The sequence below is a fragment of the Ranitomeya variabilis genome, chromosome 3, assembly GCF_051348905.1.
Source record: "Ranitomeya variabilis isolate aRanVar5 chromosome 3, aRanVar5.hap1, whole genome shotgun sequence".
NCBI classification, from domain to species: Eukaryota; Metazoa; Chordata; class Amphibia; order Anura; family Dendrobatidae; genus Ranitomeya; species Ranitomeya variabilis.
The window spans coordinates 671885180-671906864 of record NC_135234.1 but is presented as its reverse complement, the minus strand read 5'-3'; the positions used below and the strand labels follow the sequence as shown (position 1 = coordinate 671906864).

The following is a 21685-nucleotide window of genomic DNA, read 5'->3' as shown; positions in this document are numbered from 1 at the left end:
TGTGATTTTGGGATGGTTTATGGAGATACAGCCACATTCGCTGCCTCCATACCATTGTTAGCTATTGTCTGGGTGATTTTAGCAGTGCCAGCCTCCATAACATCTACAGCCAAGGTCATCCATAAAGCCACAGAGCCCCCATATAATAATGGTGACAAGTTTCCTGCACCAGCCATTGTCCCCCCAGCTCTACCTACAGTGCTCCCAATGATTGCAGCAGCGCCCCCTAAGGAAAAAGCTATATATGACAGGTAAACCGGGCAGCTAACATATTCCGTCCTGCTTTTTGCAGGGTTTGGACTGAGCATCATGTCAGTACTGTCCCACGATCTATGGGACGGTTGTCATCGTGTGTCTGTGTGCATCACCATGATAAAATGCCTTTTAGGCTCGGAGACCCTATTGATTCATTTCTTCTGTATAAATCAAAGTGTAGTGCGAGGCAATCATAGATTTTGCAGGCAGCGTTGTTCACCATCTCATCCCTACGCGACACTGTTTTATCATCCAGAGATGAACATTTATCTGGGCATGCTTCACACAAAACAATGATTATGGTTTATGGTGGGCTGTGAAGGTCAAAAATATGCATATATAGGTCCCATAGAGCCCTCCACACCTCAAGGTGTTTCCAAGAGGTTTGATTGCTACAGTTTGGGGTTTTTTTGGGGTGGTCTTGGCTCACAGATCACCCAAACTAGAAGAAAATGGCGACTTCATCAATGGTATTATGAATTATGCCAGGGTTTAGTGCATTTCTACAGACTTTAGCTCCGTGATTTATACACGGAACATGGCTGACAGCAGTATGGGTTTTTGTCCAGGTCTGGGATGAGGTGGGCCTAGTTTGGGTGGATCTTGGTGCGATATTTGAGATCATGATATAATTTGTCGAGTTCTGAAATGTATACACGTCGGCCCTCAGGAGATGATACAGCTGGAATATCAATTTTTATGGAAAGTCCTATAATGTGTAATTTAAGAAGATCCCACAATGACAGCGCCATTCTGGAATTCACCGGTTGTAGACTGAGTGAAGGCAGAGTGACGGAGCACCGGGCCTACGAATCCGGATGACAGAAGGACTATTGACTTATTAAGTGCCAGGACGGCCGTGCCCACAATGGGGCTCCATCTCCAGTAACGCTGATTCATGTGGCGATAGTGGTCTCTGCCTCTTATCGAGCGATTCCCTGACTGTAAGACTCACAGCAGATTGCAGAATTTGTCACACAGATCTATAGCGAAACACTGCGCTCATTCCACATTTCTTATCAGAACAGGTTTGGATTTCTTTGTGACGGGATGGTGATGTATTATTAGAATAGTATAATATATACCATACATAGAGACGACCATTATGGCTTTATAAGAGAATGCATTGCTGGCGAATCTCAATATAACATTTCAGCGTCTTTAAAAGTAGGAAAGGAGAAAAGGAATGTAAAAAAAGAAAAAAGAAAAAATCTGAGCAGGGGGAAGCCTGTCTGTGCACAGTCTCCCCCTCACCCCTCCTCCGCAGACAGGGGAATACAGTCTGCTGCAGATTTACAGCCAGGGGGCTCTGATTGGTCAGCGCACTTGGCAGCTGTGATTTAGTGTCTTGCCGGATTGGCTGCCTAGTGACAGGCTGATTTATACGCACAATCTGATTGGTTGACTTGATGTGCTGGTAATTTATGGCACTGCTCCTGATAGTGAGCAGCAGCAGAGGAGGAGGCAGGCTGCCGGCCTCATTATCCTAATGTGGACCATGCATACTATGCAAGTCACACACTACAGATGCGCATACAGCCTGGGCTCATTATCCTAATATGTAACGTGCAAATGACTCCAGACCCGCTGATCTACACATGTGCATACATAACAGACGTGTCCGCAGTCATGGATGTGCTAAGCACCCGAGATTCTTTACTAATACATTGTGCTACATTTCATCCAAAAGATACAGAAAAAGGCACACAATAGATAGATACATAGACAGGCAGATATTATGGTAGATACATATTAGATAGATAATAGATAGATAGATAGATAGATAGATAGATAGATAGATAGATGGATAATCATCTCATATTGAGATATAAATCAGCGCTGTCTTCTATCATATGGTCATTGTAAGCAGTTAGCATGCCTTCCAAAAACAAGATGTGAACAGGAAGCAGTTTATGTCTTCAATTAGTCTTCGATAAAACATTAATTTCAAGGATCACTAGGACTGTATAGAACCTTATATAATCTGAAATGTAGATTATAATATATATGCATTTCAATGATTTATTAAATTATGGTGTACAATAGCCATGTTCTAAATATGTGCACCAAAGAAAGATAGTGTGCAAAATGTTATAAAGTCAGAAAAGACAGACAGCTAGTAAAAAGAAAACAATAAAGCAGCACCATTCTACTAATGTGGGTGCAGACCTCCAGATCCACTAGCAATCAGACCCCAAAATACAAGTAACAAAAATGAAGGCATTACTTCAATAAAACGCGGAAAAATGTTTATTTCTTGCCAAAAGTATTCAAGACTTTCTTAGTGTTAATTTTATTGAAGGACATTCTGCCTCCAGTTTTGCTACTAAGATACATAGATAGATAAATAAGATACATAGATAAATAGATAAAAAGTAGAAAGCTAAGATAGATAATAGACATAAAGTTAGAAAAAAAGGAAAAAATATATACACTACCGTTCAAAAGTTTAGGGTCACTTAGAAATGTCCTTATTTTTGAAAGAAAAGAAGTTTTTACCAATGAAGCTAACATTAAATGATTCAGAAATACACTCTATACATTGTTAATGTGGTAAATGACTATTCTAGCTGCAAACGTGGGTTGTAATGCAGTATCTTCATAGGTGTATAGTGGTTCATTTTCAACAACCATCACTCCAGTGTTCTTATGGTACTTTGTGTTTGCTGACTGTGTAAGAAGACTAATGGATGGTTAGAATACCCTTGAAAACCCTTGTGCAAGTATGTTAGCACAGCTGAAAACAGTTTGGCTGATTAGAGAAGCTATAAACCTGACCTTACTTTGAGCTAGTTGAGAATCTGGACCATTACATTTGTTGGTTCCATTAAACTCTCAAAATGGCCAGAAAAAAAAGAACTTTCATGTGAAACTCGATAGTCTATTCTTGTTCTTAGAAATGAAGGCTATTCCGTGCGAGAAATTACCAAGAAACTGAAGGGTTCCTAGAACGGTGTGTACTACTCCCTGCAGAGGAGAGCACAAACAGGCTCTAACCAGAGTAGAAAGAGAAGTGGGAGGCCCCGCTGCACAACTGAGCAACAAGACAAGTACATTAGAGTCTGTAGTTTGAGAAATCGATGCCTCACAGGTCCTCATCCGGCAGCTTCATTAAATAGTACACGCAAAACGCCAGTGTCAACATCTACAGTGAAGAGGCGACTCCGGCATGCTGGCCTTCAGGGCAGAGTGGCCAAGAAAAAGCCATATCTGAGTCTGGCTAATAAAAGGAAAAGATTAATATGGGCAAAAGAACACAGACATTGGACAGAGGAAGGTGGAGTCATGAACATTGACCTTAACTGAGGCAAGTGAAGCCTGCTGTTATTTGGATTAGTAGTCGCCGTGCTCTTGAGGTAATTTTGGTCGGTCAGCCACTCCTTGGAAAGTTCACCAATGTTCCATGTTTTCGCCATTTGTTGATAATGGCTTTCACTGTTGATCACTGGAGTCTCAAAGCTTTAGAAATAACCTTTTCCAGACTGATAAATCTCAATTACTTTGTTTCTCATTTGTTCCAAAATTTCTTTGGATCATGGGAAGATGTCTACCTTTCGAGAATCTTTTGGTCTACTTCACTTTGTCAGGCAGGTCTTGTTTAAGTGATTTCTTGATTGAGAACAGGTGTGGCAGTAATCAGGCCTGGGTGTGGCTAGGGAATTTGAACTCAGCTTCCCAAAGATGTGAAAAACCACAGTTAATTTATGTTTTAAGGGGTGGGGGGAATCACTTTTTCACACAGGGCCCTTCATTCTAATTTTACTTTTTTGTAAGAAATTTTTAACCTGTATCATTTGTACAACAGCTCTTCTATCTATCTATCTATCTATCTATCTATCTATCTATCTATCTATCTATCTATCTATCTATCTATCTATCTATCTATCTATTCATCCATCCATTCATCTATCTTTTATTTCTATCTATCAGGGATTCTATTTATTGCAATAGCAACTTTTTAAAGACTTATCTTCATGTGTATGTGTAATGTCCAGTCAAAAATAGTCGGGTTATATGGAAAATAGTAATTGTACAGAAAGTGTTTCCTGGGTGCGGGGATGGGGTGTTGGGAAATATCACTGTGATTATGCCAGAAGCCTGGTGGACCCAGGTCTGGTAGGGTAAGAGAGGGTGCTGGGGTAACACAGTGATTTGCCTTGATAATCATATGGTGTTTCTGTATATGAACATTTCTGTACACATTGTCATTGTCTTCTGGTTTTGGAGCAGGAAGCATTGGTGTGTATTGCCAGTAATGTTTTCCATCCTACTACATCTTGTAGATTTTTTGTATTATTATAGTAAAGCAAGTTTCCTTCTCATCCCCCCATAGCCTGGCATATTTTCCTCCTTAGCGAGACCTCTTGTTTAAGCATTTATCTTACTCTGGTAGATGTGTACTGTTTACACTTAGATAGTTGCAATGTCCAGCATGCCGTAAATCAAGCAGATTATTCTCCAGAGGAAACAATGTCATTTCAGAAGCTATTGAAGTCTCCCAGCTGTAGACCAGGGGGCCAAGCAGTGCAAATGGATTGCCCTTAACCTCCAGGGAAAGTGCTGTCTGCTTTCAAAGGGATTCTTCCTCTGACACACATGACTTGACTATGTGCTTTTATTACTTTATGCCGTATTTGTCTTTTCGGTGTTAGATTGCAACTTAAATATGATCTAGAGAGATGATTCTCAACCTCTGCGAGGACAGATTTGTGTGTCATGGCACTACACTCAACTCTTTGCAAAAAAAGATGTAAAAATTGTAGAAACTGTCATTGCAAATGTGCGGTAATAATTTCATCCATGAGAATATTATTTTATTCTATAATGATATCTATTGGGATTCACAAGACATGGATTCCCATTCAGAAAATTCTGAATCAGTAGATTGTAGATCATTTTAAGTATGGACTTCCACCACAGATGTTAAGGCCCAGCAACAACCTAGGTCTGTCTGGTGAGGCCTGGGCATTATCTTGAGCTTTCTGATGAGGCCCCAGTAGAAAAAAATCTGGGAAGCCCTTGTATAGTGGGAGCCCCTGTTAAGCCCCCGTCTCACATAGCGAGGTCGCTAGCGAGATCGCTGCTGAGTCACAAGTTTTGTGACGCAACAGCGACCTCAGTAGCGATCTCGCTATGTTTGACACGTACCAGCAACCAGGCCCCTGCTGTGAGATCGCTGGTCATGTCGGAATGGCCTGGACCTTTTTTTGGTCGTTGAGGTCCCGCTGACATCGCTGAATCGGTGTGTGTGACACGGATTCAGCGATGTCTTCGCTGGTAACCAGGGTAAACATCGGGTTACTAAGCGCAGGGCCGTGCTTAGTAACCCGATGTTTACCCTGGTTACCATCGTAAATGTAAAAAATAACAAACAGTACATACTCACCATCTGATGTCCGTCAGGTCCCTCGCCGTCCGCTTCCTGCTCTGACTGAGTGAAGCCGTACAGTGAGAGCAGAGCGCAGCGGTGACGTCACCGCTGCGCTCTGCTCTCACTGTACGGCGGCACTCAGTCAGAGCGGGAAGCAGACGGCAAGGGACCTGACGGACATCAGATGGTGAGTATGTACTGTTTGGTTTTTTTGGGAACCAGGGTAAATATCGGGTTACTAAGTGCGGCCCTGCGCTTAGTAACCCGATGTTTACCCTGGTTACCTGGGTGCTGCAGGGGGACTTCGGCATCGTTGAAGACAGTTTCAACGATGCCGAAGTCGTTCCCCTGATCGTTGGTCGCTGGAGAGAGCTGTCTGTGTGACAGCTCCCCAGCGACCACACAGCGACTTACCAACGATCACGGCCAGGTCGTATCGCTGGTCGTGATCGTTGGTAAATCGTTTTGTGAGACGGTACCTTTAGGGACTGCTATCAATTAGTCAGACTGAAGAACAGACACAAAGAACGTCTCCTACTCTGGAGGATCTCGCATGATTGTCCCTACATTTCTATTGAGCTCTAATTCTTAATTTCTCCTGTGGAATTGCTTAAAGAAAAAATTAAATTTGCGGAGGCATCCTGCATTCAGCTTCTAGTGAGGTAACCAAAAGGAATTGTCCTAAGCACACAAGCCCTTGTCTTTTGTGTGTATATATACACATTATTATTACATTCTAAAGCTGGCCATAGACAACTCAATTTCAACACATTTGAATTAAGAAAATTGTTTATAAACATTTTCATTGATATGATAAAAAATATACATCTTTCACATTCTAGGTTTTATCACTAGATTTATTTATTTTGCTTTACTTATATAACACCATCGTATTCCACAAACATTATTATTGTCTCCAATGGGGCTCATAATTATTATTATTATTTATTGTTATAGCGCCATTTATTCCATGGCGCTTTACATGTGAGGAGGGGTATACATAATAAAAACAGGTACAATAATCTTAAACAATACAAGTACAGGAGGAGTGAGGACCCTGCCCGCCAAGGCTCACAATCTACAAGATAATTTAAAATCCCTATCAGTCTATTCTTGGAATGTGTGATGAAACCCAAGCAAACAGGAGAGAACATACAAACTCATTACAGATGTTGTCCTTGGTGGGATTTGAACCCAGGACCCCAGTTAGCAACAATGCTAACCACAGAGCCATCTTGATGTGTATCATGCCAAGAGGGGGTTCCAGTTAAGTAAACCCCTGCTATAAGAGCTGCTGCTACATAACGCCCTGGCGCTTTACAAAAAAAAATTGTGTCCTAGTCCCAATATGCTGTCATATGTGGGGTGTATCACGCTCACTTGTAGGCCGCAGGCCTCCGCTGTCTCTAGGCCTCCATTCTTGGGAGCCGCCGCACACATCTCAGGGGACACTCAGCTTATTTCTACATACAGAAGTTTACTGGACAGTCCAAGTTCCTCAGACTGTAACACACAGTATCGGACACAACACTTCTCATTTCTTGTTTTCTTAATACAGCATGTTTTCAGCGTTACTGCCTGTTCCTCCTCAACTAGCCCTACAATTACTGGTTCTGTCAGCCTCAGGGATCTCCCATCCAGTTCTGCAGTGCACCAGAGATCCATTATTTTTCCTTGAAATGGATCCACATCTGTCGTCCCCTGTGCACCAGAGGATAAGGCACTCTTTGTGGTACCTGTCTCAAGCCTTGAGCTCTGGACGTTGCAGGAATGTCGGCAAGTGATTCTAGTAAGGCCTCCCACTGCAACTTGAACTTGACCTTGGTTAACAAAACATCTCTGACTCCTATCAGGAAGCAATCCCTTTTTACTGATGCTTGCCCCTCCCACTCTGGGCTAGTCCCGAACTATAACTATGTCTGTCCTTACGTCTGTAGCTGACAGATATACTTTTACAAACCTTATGCATTTCATATGCAGACATCAAACATATTACACTTCTAATGTTTACAAAGTCTCTTACCCTTTAGTCAGTAACTCATGTCCTAAAACTTAACCTGTATCTTACTCTATGCTTTATACGTTACCATATCACAGTCTATATCGCCAAACAGGACATAATTCACATAACATGATTGGAGCATAGGTACGTGTAATACTGCAGCGCCCCAGAGTCCTGGTCGTTGCAGTACTGTTGCTCCGCCACTAAGGGGGGCTATGGTACGTCTGATGGCACTGAAGGAGTTCACCTGACCAGGTATCACAGACACCAATACACTTCACAGTCTGGCCTCCAGGGGGAGCTAAGGGTGCTATGTATTAGGCCACTCCTCACAGTCTGGTAAAACTGGGGGTTAGATAGGAAGTTAGACAGAAAGCTGACTGGGTTGGAACCAGGCAACACCCTGTGGCAGAGGGTGTTGCAGGGGAAGATTCAGGGGGGTCCCTGTCAGGGGTGGGATCCTGACAGAGGCCTAGCGAACAGAAAGAACATTACGGGACCGCGCCTGCACTTCATTGCGGCGGTACCCCAAGAAAGGACAAGAAGCGAGGTTTATTGTGAAGAGTGAGAAACGAGATCAACGCAACAAGGAGAAAAAACACCAGTAGGAGTCGTGCTGTAAGATCGAGGCAACATCCTACTGAGGCGCGTAGCCGGTGGCCGGAAACGCCGAGGAAGTACTGGCTCCAAGCCTTACTTCAAACCAACGGCAGGACAGTCAGTTATAGGCGGGCTGTCTCACCTAAATCACCTAAGCAGACATAGGGGCAACAGTGGGAGAGGGGCGACACTAGGGTCCCGGAAGAACTCCAGGCCTACCCGTCATACGGGTGCGTCCTAGCCATATCAACTGGGGGACGGAGAAGAACATCAGAATCAGTTGTGAGGGAACATCAGAAACAGACACAACAGTTGTGAGGACTATCCCGTGGTGCTCAGCAGGGAAGGACTACAACACACAAGCGCTAGAAGGAAGGCACAGATTTCCACCTGCAAAGGGAACTCTGGAGGTGCCATCGGACCGGCCGGTCTCAGACAGCCCTGTTAACCGTACTCTGGACTGAGGATCCTGAAGCCTTCAGTAAAGAGGTAAAGAGACTGCAACCCTGTGTCCTCGTTATTCATCGCACCCTGCACCACACATCATCACTCTCAACTTTTACTGGACGCCCCTTAGCAGGGTCACGGACCGGGTCTAGCCACCTTGACAATCCCAGAACCGAGACAGAGAGGCCCGGTACTGGGTACCCCTTGGCCCTGCGACAGTGGGGGCGCTCCAATACCATTCCAGCACAGTGACGCTAGAATATAACGGTAAAGACTCGAGTAACATTAGGACTGGTATGATCATTGATTTCTCCCAATCCTGTTTGCCGGAGCCTTTTTGTTCCGAGGTGACTGACTGATGGCCCTCTGGAATAGTTGCATGCACATTGTGGATGGAAGCAGAGGTGTAGGGACAGCGCCATTTTAGCATCCCCATCCATTCAGGCAATAGGAACTGCTCAATATAATCAGGGCATCGGTCACTACACAGCTTTAATGTCTGACAGTTTTTTTAATTATAATTTAATTTTATGTTTCTACTTGGAAGACGCCTGCAAAATCGTATAGAGCCGAATCCAGGCAAAGACATTTAATAACACTCCCGACACCGAGTTATGCAAATGTGCATTTAGAAAATTATAACACAAGCAAAATTTCAGGCATTCTGCACAACATTTGCCTTCAGCTACAGTAATTTGCTCAGCTCATTAGGAGTTTTGCCAGAGGAATCTGATGCTCAGCTGCACATCTGTTGCAAGCCAGTGGCTGATAAGACTAAATATACATCTTTCCCGTCCATCTTGTATATTTGGATTTCTTTCTATCCAAATCTTGATTTCCTCTTCACTGTCTATGGTTTTCATGTCCAATTTCTTTCTGCCAAAACAAGTATGACAAAAACATTTTTCTTGGTGCCTTATGTATATACCTTCTCAGTTGCCTGTCTAGAACAATTTATGTTGGTGCCAATGCTGCCTCGCAGGGTCTCAGAAACTACGAGGCAATGCTACCAGAAAAAAAGGTAGTGCAGAGGTGCCAGCTGCGCAGATACTGCACTGTACTGATACATCACACAACAAGAGGATGATGAAATAACGGTCCAAAAAAGATTTATATAAATATAAACTTTTATTGCTTAACATAACCAAGGTGCAAGGAGGGACAAATTGGCACTACCAGAAAAACACTGAAAGCAGCAGGAGGCGCATACCCAGGTCCATGTCAACATAGTATATATTACCATAATATATCGGTCTTGGCTAAAAAACAAAACAAAAAATGCAAAATAATCATAAAAAATTAGAAAAAAATAAAACAAAAAATGAAGCGAAGACCAAGTACTATTAGATGTATAGGAAAATTGCGGCAAGAATATCAAAAAACTGTGATAATACATAGGTCATAATTATTGAAGCGATATACAAAGGTAGTTACAATTGATAAGGCTGTAAATGCATGGCCAGGAGCTTTCCATGCATACAGCTTCAGTCAGTATGAAAGTAAATAAGTGATAGAAAATCACTGCAGGTAAAGGAGAAATTGACTGAAGCTGAGCCAATATGGAGTGTTACAGCCAGACAGTCACAGCCATCACAACACACCTGATATAATCGCCGAAATAACTCACCGCAAAACAGGAGACAATGGTGCCTGGGGACGCGCCTCCGCCCCTACGCGCGTTTCGGTGGGAACACCTTCGTCAGGGGGCAAAGGAACACTGTGTACGACATGTTTAAAAAGCGCTGGCACCGGAAATAGAATATGCCGAAACCGGAAGTGACGTTGCGCAAATCCGGAGACCCGAGCGCCTGACGCTGCCGAGCGCAGCCGAGGAGATCCGAGTCTCAGGGGCCCCATGTGACCCGAACCATCCAACGGCAGCACTCAGGACGCGCAGGCGCCCAAGGACATCAAGGCAACCGCGGCAGTAAGACGGTAAATGTACAAAGAAGGCAACTCAGAATAAAAACAGCATATATGAAGAAAACAGCATATATTGACTAATGATGGTGGTGATAGAGAGTAACACGCTAATGCAACAATGCATGCAGACAGCAATATTAACCTATAGAATAACAACACAATTAATTAGTAATGAAATATTAAATAACAAAAAATGCCAAAATTTGCAGGGCACACAATTATAGAAAATACCATTATTGCCTAATACATAATTGCTGCGGCATAACAATCATTTGTAATACAACACAAATGCCAAAGGAAAACACTCCAATATAATGATACATGTCGCACAGAAATAGTATATGCGATTAGCTGATGAAGTCCACACCATCTAATATCATAACGTGATCTTCTCCAGAACGATATATGTGCATTTCTTTCAAGTCTTCTTGCAAAAGTCTTCATGTAGACAGAATATTAGGGTTCTTGATGATAAACAAACAAGGGTTCACTTCCAAGAATACTATTCAGGTGCCACAGGTGCTAGACAACAATATATAAAAAATGTTAAAAACAATTAAAAACCACCAGTCTGATTCTGGCGATGCCAAAAGCCAGACCAGCAACAGCAGACGGAAGGACAGGAGCAGAGATAATTCAAATAACATATTTGAAAGGACCTATTCAAGGAAGGGGGCATAGCTAATATACTCATTAAGACCCACAGGCTGGACCGTACCCAAAGTCCAAATCCACCTGGACTCGATACGGGCCAGCCTCTGGAATGTGCCACCCCCTCGAATGCCAACCTCCAACATATCAACTCCCCTGGCTCTAAGAAGGCCAGAATTGCAGTCATGAAACGTCCTAAAATGTCGAGGAAGTGTTTTGAGGGTGGAGACATCCTCAACTGAGACCGCTGCGTCTATGCCAAGGACATGTTCACGGATCCGCGTTTTAAGGTGGCGAGTTGTCATACCCACGTATAACTTGGCACAAGGGCAAGTAACAATATAAATTACATTTTTACTTGTGCAAGTTATTTTCTTATTGATCCTAAACTCACGTGATCCATCAGAATTATGGAACACGCTCGTTCTCTCGATGTTCGGGCAAGCTACGCAGCGGCCGCATGGGATACATCCCACCCTAGTTGTCATAGAGTCAAGGAAGGTGGGAACATGCCCACCACTATAGTGACTATGAACCAAATGATCTCTAAGGTTTCTGGATCGTCTGACTGCAATACTGGCCCTCTCTGGTAAGTATCGTGCCACAATCGAATCCGCTCGCAATACATGCCAGGATTTCTGTAAGATCTCTCTCATTTTTGGAAACTGAGAATGATACCTCGTAGTAAACCGCACAATCTCATGATTTGATTTATTATTAGGGTTGTATAGCAACGCATCTCTAGAGGAGTGCTTTGCTCTATTGAAAGCCTTTTTAATACTCCGCTTACTGTGTCCCCTGCTTAGTAACCTATTTTTCAAGTCCTCCGCCTGAACAAGGAAATCTGCCTCAGTTGAACATATTCTACGCAGGCGAAGAAATTGACCCGTTGGTATTGCCTGAATGACATGGCCGGGATGGGAGGAGGAGGCGTGCAGCAATAGATTAGTGGAAGTAGGCTTCCTAAATAGGGTGGTCTGAATAGTACCGCAAGAATCACGTTTTACCTGAACATCCAAGAATTCAATAGTCTTATCATCAGATTTATATGTCAAAGTTATATTATTCTCATTATTATTCAGAGAGGTCATAAAGGTCTCAAGACTGTCAACTGAACCCCGCCAGACAATCATAATGTCGTCGATGTACCGCGCCCAAAGAAGGACGCGGCACATCGACTCCGGAAGGTCAGGCGGGGGGAGGTCCCTCTCCCACAGCCCCAAGAACAGGTTGGCGTACGCTGGGGCGAAGGGGGCCCCCATTGCTGTCCCTTGGAGCTGTAGGAAGAAGGACCCCTTAAAGGTAAAAAAAATTATGCGTTAAAGCAAATTCCAATAATTGGCAGATTAATTCTCTCATTTCCTTCGCCATACTGGACATACTAAGAAAAAACTCCACCGCTCTAAGCCCATCCTGATGTCGAATGCTGGTGTACAGCGATTCGACATCAGCTGTAACCAATAGTTCGTCCTTTTCGAGATGTAAGCCATTCATTAATTTCAAAAATTCGCTGGTATCCTTCAAATACGATGGTAGATTTATCACCAACGGTTGGAGCTTGGAGTCCAACCATTGATTAACCTTCTCTAAATAATTGCCTTTACCTGATATTATAGGACGGCCGGGGGGCGTCCTCATATCCTTGTGGATCTTGGGGAGTAAATAGAAAGTAGGGATGGTGGGTTCACTTACCACTAGTGCCGAGGCCAATTCACCAGTGATGACTCCCACATCTCTAGCCCTCTTAATAATATTAGTAAGTTGCTTAGAGTAGGCAGACAAGGGGTTAAATGTAAGTTTTTTATAACAAATTTTGTTGTTGAGCTGGCGAAAGGCCTCTTTTTCATACATGATATTAGGCCAGACAACAACATTACCCCCCTTGTCTGCCGGCTTAAAAACAACATCCCCAAGATCCTGAAGGATACGAAGGCGCCCCCTTTCCTCTCTAGTGAGATTATCCCTATAAATAGATCTCGGGATCTCCCTAAATTCCTTAGTGACCAGTTGGACAAAAAGGTCTATATTTGGACATGAAGAAAGAGGGGGAAACCTCTTAGATTTAGCACGAATGGCAACTGGGATCACACCTCCCTCCGGGGTGTCATGCTCAATTGCCAATTCTTCCAATGTTCGGAGGGCTATCTGTTCTTCTTCTGTAGGAAAAAGGGCAGCAAGGTTACCGTCAAAGAAAAACTTTTTGAAGATCAAGGACCTAGCAAAAAGATGAAGGTCCTTGATAGCTTCAAAAGCATCAAATGATGCAGCTGGCGCAAAGGAAAGTCCTCTTTCCAACAACTCAAGATCAATAGTAGTGAAGTTGTGAGCACTCAGGTTAATTACCTTGTTGGAATGTTTCCGAAATTCAGAAGGGGCATCATCACGTCTGTAAGGATGATAAGTATACTCCCTCTGATTGCGGGTAGTCATTCTGGAACCCGTCGACATGGAGGACACAGATCGCTCGGAGGTATCACTCACAGACGAAATTGAGGACTGAGATGGTGTCCTTCTTCTAGTATCATCCACTTGTCTACCCCTTTTCCATAGATAGACCCTCTTGTTTTCATAATCATGGCGATCCCTGTTAATTTTGGAAGTCTGTGTCTCTTGGATTTTCTTAACAGTATTTTCTATAGCCTTCTCAATCTGTTTATGGTAAGCATCAAGTTGTTCAACAGTTCCCTGTGATTCCAGCTCATCTTCCACTGTTTTTATAGACAAATCCAGTTGATCAATGATATTTTTGTTGTAATTTCTCAATAATTGCATTAATTGTAATGAACAATTGTTGCACGCCTCCTCCCAACCTACCACAAAATTTTCATTATCAATAGGGAAAGTAGGAATAACCCTAACTCTAAGGCCACGTGGGATCATTTTCCTGGTTTGATAGCCTTCAAGGAACGTGCAGTTCCACCAGAGTTTGGTCCGTTTCAAAATCATATTTTGTAGCTCCAAAACTCGATCATCCCATCTGCGGTCGCTGGTTAGCACTGAGGTGGAAATATCACCTCCAAACGCTTGGTCAATATGTGAACGCCAGGCGGTTTCTCTGGCTTTGAGATCCATACCTATAAGACAATCTGTGCAAAACACAGTAAATAGTAAATAACGACTTATAGAATTAGTCACCATGGTACCACATAATGCAAATAACAATCCGTACCAAAAGATGACCATTGACCTTTGGGGCCTATCATCAATAAGATATATCACACAACAAGAGGATGATGAAATAACGGTCCAAAAAAGATTTATATAAATATAAACTTTTATTGCTTAACATAACCAAGGTGCAAGGAGGGACAAATTGGCACTACCAGAAAAACACTGAAAGCAGCAGGAGGCGCATACCCAGGTCCATGTCAACATAGTATATATTACCATAATATATCGGTCTTGGCTAAAAAACAAAACAAAAAATGCAAAATAATCATAAAAAATTAGAAAAAAATAAAACAAAAAATGAAGCGAAGACCAAGTACTATTAGATGTATAGGAAAATTGCGGCAAGAATATCAAAAAACTGTGATAATACATAGGTCATAATTATTGAAGCGATATACAAAGGTAGTTACAATTGATAAGGCTGTAAATGCATGGCCAGGAGCTTTCCATGCATACAGCTTCAGTCAGTATGAAAGTAAATAAGTGATAGAAAATCACTGCAGGTAAAGGAGAAATTGACTGAAGCTGAGCCAATATGGAGTGTTACAGCCAGACAGTCACAGCCATCACAACACACCTGATATAATCGCCGAAATAACTCACCGCAAAACAGGAGACAATGGTGCCTGGGGACGCGCCTCCGCCCCTACGCGCGTTTCGGTGGGAACACCTTCGTCAGGGGGCAAAGGAACACTGTGTACGACATGTTTAAAAAGCGCTGGCACCGGAAATAGAATATGCCGAAACCGGAAGTGACGTTGCGCAAATCCGGAGACCCGAGCGCCTGACGCTGCCGAGCGCAGCCGAGGAGATCCGAGTCTCAGGGGCCCCATGTGACCCGAACCATCCAACGGCAGCACTCAGGACGCGCAGGCGCCCAAGGACATCAAGGCAACCGCGGCAGTAAGACGGTAAATGTACAAAGAAGGCAACTCAGAATAAAAACAGCATATATGAAGAAAACAGCATATATTGACTAATGATGGTGGTGATAGAGAGTAACACGCTAATGCAACAATGCATGCAGACAGCAATATTAACCTATAGAATAACAACACAATTAATTAGTAATGAAATATTAAATAACAAAAAATGCCAAAATTTGCAGGGCACACAATTATAGAAAATACCATTATTGCCTAATACATAATTGCTGCGGCATAACAATCATTTGTAATACAACACAAATGCCAAAGGAAAACACTCCAATATAATGATACATGTCGCACAGAAATAGTATATGCGATTAGCTGATGAAGTCCACACCATCTAATATCATAACGTGATCTTCTCCAGAACGATATATGTGCATTTCTTTCAAGTCTTCTTGCAAAAGTCTTCATGTAGACAGAATATTAGGGTTCTTGATGATAAACAAACAAGGGTTCACTTCCAAGAATACTATTCAGGTGCCACAGGTGCTAGACAACAATATATAAAAAATGTTAAAAACAATTAAAAACCACCAGTCTGATTCTGGCGATGCCAAAAGCCAGACCAGCAACAGCAGACGGAAGGACAGGAGCAGAGATAATTCAAATAACATATTTGAAAGGACCTATTCAAGGAAGGGGGCATAGCTAATATACTCATTAAGACCCACAGGCTGGACCGTACCCAAAGTCCAAATCCACCTGGACTCGATACGGGCCAGCCTCTGGAATGTGCCACCCCCTCGAATGCCAACCTCCAACATATCAACTCCCCTGGCTCTAAGAAGGCCAGAATTGCAGTCATGAAACGTCCTAAAATGTCGAGGAAGTGTTTTGAGGGTGGAGACATCCTCAACTGAGACCGCTGCGTCTATGCCAAGGACATGTTCACGGATCCGCGTTTTAAGGTGGCGAGTTGTCATACCCACGTATAACTTGGCACAAGGGCAAGTAACAATATAAATTATTCATCAGCTAATCGCATATACTATTTCTGTGCGACATGTATCATTATATTGGAGTGTTTTCCTGGAGTGTTGATATGGCATTTTTTGTTATTTAATATTTCATTACTAATTAATTGTGTTGTTATTCTATAGGTTAATATTGCTGTCTGCATGCATTGTTGCATTAGCGTGTTACTCTCTATCACCACCATCATTAGTCAATATATGCTGTTTTCTTCATATATGCTGTTTTTATTCTGAGTTGCCTTCTTTGTACATTTACCGTCTTACTGCCGCGGTTGCCTTGATGTCCTTGGGCGCCTGCGCGTCCTGAGTGCTGCCGTTGGATGGTTCGGGTCACATGGGGCCCCTGAGACTCGGATCTCCTCGGCTGCGCTCGGCAGCGTCAGGCGCTCGGGTCTCCGGATTTGCGCAACGTCACTTCCGGTTTCGGCATATTCTATTTCCGGTGCCAGCGCTTTTTAAACATGTCGTACACAGTGTTCCTTTGCCCCCTGACGAAGGTGTTCCCACCGAAACGCGCGTAGGGGCGGAGGCGCGTCCCCAGGCACCATTGTCTCCTGTTTTGCGGTGAGTTATTTCGGCGATTATATCAGGTGTGTTGTGATGGCTGTGACTGTCTGGCTGTAACACTCCATATTGGCTCAGCTTCAGTCAATTTCTCCTTTACCTGCAGTGATTTTCTATCACTTATTTACTTTCATACTGACTGAAGCTGTATGCATGGAAAGCTCCTGGCCATGCATTTACAGCCTTATCAATTGTAACTACCTTTGTATATCGCTTCAATAATTATGACCTATGTATTATCACAGTTTTTTGATATTCTTGCCGCAATTTTCCTATACATCTAATAGTACTTGGTCTTCGCTTCATTTTTTGTTTTATTTTTTTCTAATTTTTTATGATTATTTTGCATTTTTTGTTTTGTTTTTTAGCCAAGACCGATATATTATGGTAATATATACTATGTTGACATGGACCTGGGTATGCGCCTCCTGCTGCTTTCAGTGTTTTTCTGGTAGTGCCAATTTGTCCCTCCTTGCACCTTGGTTATGTTAAGCAATAAAAGTTTATATTTATATAAATCTTTTTTGGACCGTTATTTCATCATCCTCTTGTTGTGTGATATATCTTATTGATGATAGGCCCCAAAGGTCAATGGTCATCTTTTGGTACGGATTGTTATTTGCATTATGTGGTACCATGGTGACTAATTCTATAAGTCGTTATTTACTATTTACTGTGTTTTGCACAGATTGTCTTATAGGTATGGATCTCAAAGCCAGAGAAACCGCCTGGCGTTCACATATTGACCAAGCGTTTGGAGGTGATATTTCCACCTCAGTGCTAACCAGCGACCGCAGATGGGATGATCGAGTTTTGGAGCTACAAAATATGATTTTGAAACGGACCAAACTCTGGTGGAACTGCACGTTCCTTGAAGGCTATCAAACCAGGAAAATGATCCCACGTGGCCTTAGAGTTAGGGTTATTCCTACTTTCCCTATTGATAATGAAAATTTTGTGGTAGGTTGGGAGGAGGCGTGCAACAATTGTTCATTACAATTAATGCAATTATTGAGAAATTACAACAAAAATATCATTGATCAACTGGATTTGTCTATAAAAACAGTGGAAGATGAGCTGGAATCACAGGGAACTGTTGAACAACTTGATGCTTACCATAAACAGATTGAGAAGGCTATAGAAAATACTGTTAAGAAAATCCAAGAGACACAGACTTCCAAAATTAACAGGGATCGCCATGATTATGAAAACAAGAGGGTCTATCTATGGAAAAGGGGTAGACAAGTGGATGATACTAGAAGAAGGACACCATCTCAGTCCTCAATTTCGTCTGTGAGTGATACCTCCGAGCGATCTGTGTCCTCCATGTCGACGGGTTCCAGAATGACTACCCGCAATCAGAGGGAGTATACTTATCATCCTTACAGACGTGATGATGCCCCTTCTGAATTTCGGAAACATTCCAACAAGGTAATTAACCTGAGTGCTCACAACTTCACTACTATTGATCTTGAGTTGTTGGAAAGAGGACTTTCCTTTGCGCCAGCTGCATCATTTGATGCTTTTGAAGCTATCAAGGACCTTCATCTTTTTGCTAGGTCCTTGATCTTCAAAAAGTGTTTCTTTGACGGTAACCTTGCTGCCCTTTTTCCTACAGAAGAAGAACAGATAGCCCTCCGAACATTGGAAGAATTGGCAATTGAGCATGACACCCCGGAGGGAGGTGTGATCCCAGTTGCCATTCGTGCTAAATCTAAGAGGTTTCCCCCTCTTTCTTCATGTCCAAATATAGACCTTTTTGTCCAACTGGTCACTAAGGAATTTAGGGAGATCCCGAGATCTATTTATAGGGATAATCTCACTAGAGAGGAAAGGGGGCGCCTTCGTATCCTTCAGGATCTTGGGGATGTTGTTTTTAAGCCGGCAGACAAGGGGGGTAATGTTGTTGTCTGGCCTAATATCATGTATGAAAAAGAGGCCTTTCGCCAGCTCAACAACAAAATTTGTTATAAAAAACTTACATTTAACCCCTTGTCTGCCTACTCTAAGCAACTTACTAATATTATTAAGAGGGCTAGAGATGTGGGAGTCATCACTGGTGAATTGGCCTCGGCACTAGTGGTAAGTGAACCCACCATCCCTACTTTCTATTTACTCCCCAAGATCCACAAGGATATGAGGACGCCCCCCGGCCGTCCTATAATATCAGGTAAAGGCAATTATTTAGAGAAGGTTAATCAATGGTTGGACTCCAAGCTCCAACCGTTGGTGATAAATCTACCATCGTATTTGAAGGATACCAGCGAATTTTTGAAATTAATGAATGGCTTACATCTCGAAAAGGACGAACTATTGGTTACAGCTGATGTCGAATCGCTGTACACCAGCATTCGACATCAGGATGGGCTTAGAGCGGTGGAGTTTTTTCTTAGTATGTCCAGTATGGCGAAGGAAATGAGAGAATTAATCTGCCAATTATTGGAATTTGCTTTAACGCATAATTTTTTTACCTTTAAGGGGTCCTTCTTCCTACAGCTCCAAGGGACAGCAATGGGGGCCCCCTTCGCCCCAGCGTACGCCAACCTGTTCTTGGGGCTGTGGGAGAGGGACCTCCCCCCGCCTGACCTTCCGGAGTCGATGTGCCGCGTCCTTCTTTGGGCGCGGTACATCGACGACATTATGATTGTCTGGCGGGGTTCAGTTGACAGTCTTGAGACCTTTATGACCTCTCTGAATAATAATGAGAATAATATAACTTTGACATATAAATCTGATGATAAGACTATTGAATTCTTGGATGTTCAGGTAAAACGTGATTCTTGCGGTACTATTCAGACCACCCTATTTAGGAAGCCTACTTCCACTAATCTATTGCTGCACGCCTCCTCCTCCCATCCCGGCCATGTCATTCAGGCAATACCAACGGGTCAATTTCTTCGCCTGCGTAGAATATGTTCAACTGAGGCAGATTTCCTTGTTCAGGCGGAGGACTTGAAAAATAGGTTACTAAGCAGGGGACACAGTAAGCGGAGTATTAAAAAGGCTTTCAATAGAGCAAAGCACTCCTCTAGAGATGCGTTGCTATACAACCCTAATAATAAATCAAATCATGAGATTGTGCGGTTTACTACGAGGTATCATTCTCAGTTTCCAAAAATGAGAGAGATCTTACAGAAATCCTGGCATGTATTGCGAGCGGATTCGATTGTGGCACGATACTTACCAGAGAGGGCCAGTATTGCAGTCAGACGATCCAGAAACCTTAGAGATCATTTGGTTCATAGTCACTATAGTGGTGGGCATGTTCCCACCTTCCTTGACTCTATGACAACTAGGGTGGGATGTATCCCATGCGGCCGCTGCGTAGCTTGCCCGAACATCGAGAGAACGAGCGTGTTCCATAATTCTGATGGATCACGTGAGTTTAGGATCAATAAGAAAATAACTTGCACAAGTAAAAATGTAATTTATATTGTTACTTGCCCTTGTGCCAAGTTATACGTGGGTATGACAACTCGCCACCTTAAAACGCGGATCCGTGAACATGTCCTTGGCATAGACGCAGCGGTCTCAGTTGAGGATGTCTCCACCCTCAAAACACTTCCTCGACATTTTAGGACGTTTCATGACTGCAATTCTGGCCTTCTTAGAGCCAGGGGAGTTGATATGTTGGAGGTTGGCATTCGAGGGGGTGGCACATTCCAGAGGCTGGCCCGTATCGAGTCCAGGTGGATTTGGACTTTGGGTACGGTCCAGCCTGTGGGTCTTAATGAGTATATTAGCTATGCCCCCTTCCTTGAATAGGTCCTTTCAAATATGTTATTTGAATTATCTCTGCTCCTGTCCTTCCGTCTGCTGTTGCTGGTCTGGCTTTTGGCATCGCCAGAATCAGACTGGTGGTTTTTAATTGTTTTTAACATTTTTTATATATTGTTGTCTAGCACCTGTGGCACCTGAATAGTATTCTTGGAAGTGAACCCTTGTTTGTTTATCATCAAGAACCCTAATATTCTGTCTACATGAAGACTTTTGCAAGAAGACTTGAAAGAAATGCACATATATCGTTCTGGAGAAGATCACGTTATGATATTAGATGGTGTGGACTTCATCAGCTAATCGCATATACTATTTCTGTGCGACATGTATCATTATATTGGAGTGTTTTCCTTTGGCATTTGTGTTGTATTACAAATGATTGTTATGCCGCAGCAATTATGTATTAGGCAATAATGGTATTTTCTATAATTGTGTGCCCTGCAAATTTTGGCATTTTTTGTTATTTAATATTTCATTACTAATTAATTGTGTTGTTATTCTATAGGTTAATATTGCTGTCTGCATGCATTGTTGCATTAGCGTGTTACTCTCTATCACCACCATCATTAGTCAATATATGCTGTTTTCTTCATATATGCTGTTTTTATTCTGAGTTGCCTTCTTTGTACATTTACCGTCTTACTGCCGCGGTTGCCTTGATGTCCTTGGGCGCCTGCGCGTCCTGAGTGCTGCCGTTGGATGGTTCGGGTCACATGGGGCCCCTGAGACTCGGATCTCCTCGGCTGCGCTCGGCAGCGTCAGGCGCTCGGGTCTCCGGATTTGCGCAACGTCACTTCCGGTTTCGGCATATTCTATTTCCGGTGCCAGCGCTTTTTAAACATGTCGTACACAGTGTTCCTTTGCCCCCTGACGAAGGTGTTCCCACCGAAACGCGCGTAGGGGCGGAGGCGCGTCCCCAGGCACCATTGTCTCCTGTTTTGCGGTGAGTTATTTCGGCGATTATATCAGGTGTGTTGTGATGGCTGTGACTGTCTGGCTGTAACACTCCATATTGGCT

At 43.0% G+C, this 21685-nt stretch overlaps 1 long non-coding RNA gene across 1 annotated transcript; it reads left to right on the top strand.

Moving 5' to 3' along the window:
- Positions 1–16412: 16412 nt before the first annotated feature.
- On the top strand, positions 16413–21055 carry LOC143816933 (uncharacterized). The gene is made up of 3 exons (XR_013224019.1): positions 16413–18321; positions 18509–18574; positions 20793–21055. It is a non-coding gene; the product is annotated as an uncharacterized LOC143816933 (long non-coding RNA).
- Positions 21056–21685: the final 630 nt, after the last annotated feature.